The sequence below is a fragment of the Jaculus jaculus genome, chromosome 6, assembly GCF_020740685.1.
Source record: "Jaculus jaculus isolate mJacJac1 chromosome 6, mJacJac1.mat.Y.cur, whole genome shotgun sequence".
Taxonomy (NCBI): domain Eukaryota; kingdom Metazoa; phylum Chordata; class Mammalia; order Rodentia; family Dipodidae; genus Jaculus; species Jaculus jaculus.
In genome coordinates, this window is record NC_059107.1 from 162,177,037 (window position 1) to 162,183,036 (window position 6,000).

The window sequence follows — 6,000 nt, forward strand, 5'->3', positions numbered from 1 at the left end:
CGCCTGGTCCGCAGCTCACGTAAGCCATGTGTTAAGATGTCGTGACTTCCATGTGGGTTCGAGGTGGCTGGGTGAGGCTGCTGCTGCAGACACCCCACACGCTGGAAGGGGGCGACATCCGTGCAGTAGACATGTGCTTCTAGACACCTTGCTCTGTGCCAGACACGGAGTCGGTCCTAGGCTGCAGCAATCAAGACAAGCAGAGGGCTGGGAGTGTAGCTCATTGGTAAAAAATTTAAAAATAATAATAATAATAATAATAAAATAAACATGACATGCAAGCTGGTGGGGATGAGACAGAAATAAACAAGTTAATACATGAACATAAAAGGGATTTTGCTCTTTGGAATGTTTTTCTCAGAAACTTAGATGAAATTCTGAAAAATCTACTCCTTGCCTCCAAGTGACAGGAGCAGGAAGTCAGTGCCCACACAGCACAGTGGTGGCAGAACAGAGCTGAATAACGACAGATTGTCAAGATCTGGGATCAAGCTCCCCACACCAGTTCCAGTATCACATGTCAGTGTCCTTGAGGGTGGACAATGGATTTGGAGGCTTCTACCAACCATAAGGCAGGGATGCCACAGCTGCTCAGTCATTCCTTCATTCTGCACACTCTGACTGTTATAGGCTATGGAATTCATTTTAATTTTTCTGTTCTGTTTTGTACCACCCTATTACCTTCTCTTGTTCTCCATCCCCTTTCTCCTTCCCACTGAATCCCTTCTTTCCAACCAGTTCCTCTTCTGCGTTGATGTTCTGTTTTGGCTTCACTTCACCATCCATGCTGGGCTGTAGATGGGCCCAACATTGTGCAGGCAGCAGCAGTTGTTGTGAGGTCATAAATGCCATGGCCACTTTGTGTTCACAAGACAGTTATTCAAAGCTCTCTTCTCCATCCTCTGGCTCTCACATTCTTTCTGAAATATTCACTGACCCTGAGGGGAGGGTGATATAGAGGTTTCATTTATTACTGAGGCTCAGTAGTCACTTATTCTCAGCAGTTCACTGAGTTTTCAGTCTCTCTAGCAGTCACTGTCATCTACAAAAAGCAGCTTCTCTGAGCAAAGGTGAAAGCTGCACTAACCTTAAAGCATAAACAAGAATATTTAGAGGTCAATTTGGTGAGCACACATATCCATTTAGCCAAAAAACAAACAACAACAACAATAAAAAAAAAACAGGAGTTGCTTCCCTCCTAGGGCCTATAACCTTCCCAGCCATAGTTCATACAGATGAACAATAAAATCTGTGCATGAAGCCAGGCATGGTGGCACACGCCTTTAATCCCAGCACTCAGGAGACCAAGATAAGAGGATCACTGTGAGTTCAAAACCAGCCTGAGACTACATAGTGAATTCCAGGTCAGCCTGGGCTAGACCTGGGTAGACCCTACCTCAAAAAAAAAAAATTCTGTGGGGCTGGAGAGATGGCTTAGTGGTTAAGGCACTTGCCTGCAAAGCCAAAGGACCCTGGTTCAATTCCCCAGGTCCCACATATGCCAGATGCACAAGAGGGCCATGCATCTGGAGTTCATCTGCAGTGACTGGAGGTCCTGGGGCACCCATTCTCTCTCATTCTCAAATAAATAAAATATATATACATATTTTTTAAAATAATCTGTGTATGTGGATGGTGGCAGCTAAAAGGAGCAGGGAAGGAAGGGCTAGTGGGTGTGTTTGGGAAGGGGTGCTGCCATTGAGGTGGGTGACAGGGTCACTATTCAAGTCCCCAGGAGCAGACTGATGAGACATGAATGTTCAGGACAACTGTCAGGCAGTGCCACTGGCATTAGCAGGTTCCTGCGAGGTGAGGGAGGCAGGATTGGGCGAAGAGGGGAGAAGTTGAGCTGTGATCCAGCCCCACACAGGCCTCAGCCAAGTCCATGAGGAGCTCTGCACAAGGATAATTGTATAGCTTCAGGGTCAGAGGCCAGTTGTTGGTCCCCCACACTGGTCAGTCACTGCACTCAGCTGCTCTGGAAGGCAGGCGTGGCCTCAGAAAGGCAGCTCTCTTCAGCCAAAGAAATCTTCAGAGAGCACAGAAAGACAGTGGCCACCTCCGAGCAGCCAACCAGGAGGCCAAATCCCTCATCCGAAAGCATCTGCTATGGGGAAGGAAGGCTTCTGCAGGAAGAAGCATTTCAGCAAACAGAGGCCACACGCAGAGGGAGCAGCGAGTGCAGAGACCCTGAGAAGAGCATGGACTGAGGTTCACGGAGAGGCCCATGTGGCTGCAGCCAGGGAGGCGGCAGGGGGAGGAGGGATTCAGCAACCTCAGGAGTCTTTATAGGCACCTGAGTTCTAACTGGGATTAGACTGACACCTTTGGAGTGAGGAGCAATCTGACTTGAAATGACCCTGTGGCTTCCGTGATGAGGCAAGAGCACAAAGGGGCAGGAGGCTAAGCAAAGACCAGAAGCAGCTACCCAGGAAGGAGACACTGGTGCCCCAGGCACAATGTAGCCACAGAGTTGGTGGGAGAGGACCCACTACCAGGCCAACCCACACGTGGATGGAGTGAACAGATTTGCTGACGTATTGAATGCGGGCTGAGAAGGGATTGAGGACCATTCCCAGGTTCAAGGACTGAGTGACTGCTTGGATGGACTTGCTGTTATAAAAAGGCTAGAGAGGGCTGGAGAGATGGCTTAGCGGTTAAGTGCTTGCCTGTGAAGCCTAAGGACCCCAGTTTGAGGCTCGGTTCCCCAGGTCCCACGTTAGCCAGATGCACAAGGGGGCGCACACGTCTGGAGTTCGTTTGCAGAGGCTGGAATTCCTGGCGCGCCCATTCTCTCTCTCTCTCCCTCTAGCTGTCTTTCTCTCTGTGTCTGAAGCTCTCAAATAAATAAAAAATTAAAAAAAAAAAAAAAGGCTGGAGAAATGGTTCGATTCTCCAGGTCGCATGTAGTCCAGATGCACAAGGTGGCGCATGCATCTGGAGTTTGTCTGCAGTGGCCAGAAGCCCTGGTGTGTCCATTCTCTTGCTTTCTCTCTCCTTCCCTCTCCCTCTCTCTGTCTCAAATAAAAATAAATAAAACTTTGAAAAAACAATAGATGTCTTTTGAAAGGCTCTCCTGTGCTGAATGCACTGGGAAGGTCTGTGCTGGACACAAGAGTCACCATCCCCCAGGGGAAGACAGGCACCCACCGTACGTGGTTCGGCCGACCAGGCACAGAGTGGGGTAAGGACGGAGGGAGCAGAGGAGCTCATGCAAGGAGGAGGGAAACAGCCGCGGGCCCGGTTCCCGTGTGGGAAACGTGTGGGGAGAATTGCTAGTGCACAAAGCGAGCCCCAGGGCCAAAGCTGATAACCTCTCTAATTCTGAGGCAGAGGTGGCCTGTGTACTGATGAAGTGGCCGCACGTGTCACATGAGCAGCCTGGCACACTCTGCGTCTTCATGATGCGGGGAAGTTGCTTTTCCGTTGCAGCCTGGTGGAAACCAACAGAAGACCTTGCCCCGTTTCATGTCACAGACCTCACCTTGTCTCCGCGGCCGTGAAGGACAAGCCCTCCATCACACCCCGGTTACTGACGAGTGTCAGAACACGTGAGGTCACTTTAAAGAGCTCTCTGCTGCCCAAGCCTAGTCGAGGCCACCTTGAATTGAAACTTACTCCTCGGGCTGGAGGAGGCTTAGCGGTTGAGGTGCTTGTCTGCAAAGCTGAAGGACCCAGGTTCGAATCCCCAGGATCCACATAAGCCATTTGTACAAGGTGGCGCATGTGTTTGGAGTTCATTAGCAGTGGCTGGAGGTACTGGAGTGCCTGTTCTCTCTCTCTCATAAACAAATAAAATATTAAAAAACCTTACTCCCTTGTCTCTCTGTATTCCTGCCCCACCCCAACTGCCGCTTGTGCTGCAGAAGAACAAAGCCTGTTGCCAAGGAAACCCTAGACCCCTAAGTTACAGTCTTGGGACCCATCTAGTGCCCCTGTGGCTCTTGGCATGGAGACAGAGTGAGGTGGAGTAGAACTTTCCCTCTTCCCCACAAAGTTACAACAGCAAGAAGCTCCCTTTATCCTTTAGAAGCTGATGTCCCCCTTCTGGCTTCAGTGACCCCAACATGCTGTTCCATGTCATACGAACTAGTCCAGGTCTCCTCCAATAAACCAAAGAAAGAATCCACTTCAGCTGGGCGTGGTGGCGCACGCCTTTAATCCCAGCACTCAGGAGGCAGAGGTAGGAGGATCGCTGTGAGTTCGAGGGCACCCTGAGTCTATTCAGTGAATTCCAGGTCAGCCTGGGCTAGAGTGAGACATTACCTTAAAAAAAAAAAAAAAAAGTCCATCTCAGCATTTCTCTCTACTAAACTGGCCCTTGTTTTTGGTCAGCCTTTCCGTTAGTACTTTTACAGTGAGAGGGATAAACTGACTCTCAGACAACTGAAAGAACTAGACCAAGACCTTGTACCACTGAGCAGGGGTGGAAACCCAGGCTGTGTGGCCACAAAGCCTGTTTGGGCTTCCTAACTTCTATCAGCAAAGTAGAGCTGACCCTGCTCACTTGGCAGGGCCCCTGGGAGAATTCGCTGCCTGTGTGAAGAGCCGGTCTTGGGAGCACATTGACAGGCACCCTAGGACCCGTGGTCACCGTGAGCGGTTGGGGGGCAGGCAATGGGGAAGGCTCTGGACACCCGCCCTCCAGCTGTTAGCATCCTGGGTAACTTAAGGCTGTTTGGGGGGTACCCAGCCCTCACCCAGGTGCTACAAGTGGACGAGGTGAGTACAGGGCCTGGCTGAGAGGGGCAGGGAAGCGGCTGGCTTCTGGGGACCAAGCAGGAAGGAAAAGAGAAGCTTCTCCAAATTACATTCGGAATCACCAGGCAAGCTGGACCTCTTGCTGTGCACAAGACAGATGGGTTTGGAGGTTGACAGGAAGGCACTGTCTCCCGGCCGGGCCCGGGGTGCCTTTACTCGGCAGCAGCTACATGTGTTCGCCTCCTTTGCCTCCTCTCCAGGGTTTCCAGAGCCTTGCCTGGTGTGGCCATGACTCTTACCAAGCTCCAGAGGGCCTCAGGTTCCCAGGACTGAGGACTTGGCAGGACCCAGCTGTCTGAGGGAGGCCATGCCGGCCTTCTGTAACAGCATAAGCCAGGGCTGGAGAGGTAGGAGTGATGACCGGGATGCAGAGAGACAAAGGAACATGCCCGCATCCTAGGAGCAGCTTCAGGCTCCCTGCATCCCGTGGCTCTGGGCAAACTTTACCCCGTGAGGCTCAGCTTTCCCTGCTGTACGACGCACATCACTGACCAAAAGAAGTAAGTAGGCGGGAGTGTGGAAAGGTGCGTGCCACCCAGCCATGGGCATTGCGGCACTCGGAAGGACACATACAGCAGGCCATGGAGTCACATCCCAGTACTCAGGTATCTTCTGACCTCTCACTTTTGGGAAAATGACTTCTATTTCCCAAGACAGACTTTCCACATTTATGAAATGGCATTCATAAGCACATTGTCATTTCACTATTGCTCTGAGAATTACATGAGAGAATTTATTAAAGTGCTCAGCACAGAGGATGCACTTAATACATGATTATTACATGAAAAATATACTTTGGGGATCCCCAAGGCTCATGCATGTAGAACGCTATGCTGGCAATGTTCTGTGGAAGGAGCAAAAATCATTAAGATCGAATTTTTAATGATGGTGGGGAGAAGTCCTCCATTTGAGTTCAAACCATGAGTTCTGAATAAATATTTTTCCATCTGTCTTTGAAAAGTCACTGCTCCCCCTAATAAGCAGCTGGAATAATTGGTAAGAAACATCAAATGAGAACTCTGAGCATGCAATGACTTATGGCATCTGCCTGTTTCTTTTCTCGGTAAACAAGCCCTGATTAACTCTGTCTGCGAGCCCCGCGTGTGAGGCTGGGGGAAGTCGGGCACCAGTGGATGACACTGGGCCCTTCTCCCTCCAGGGCTCATTGTCCAGAACCAACTGGCCTCTCCAGCTGAAAGTTCAGATGACAGCCTGGAGTTGGCCCAGTGGCTGGTCTTC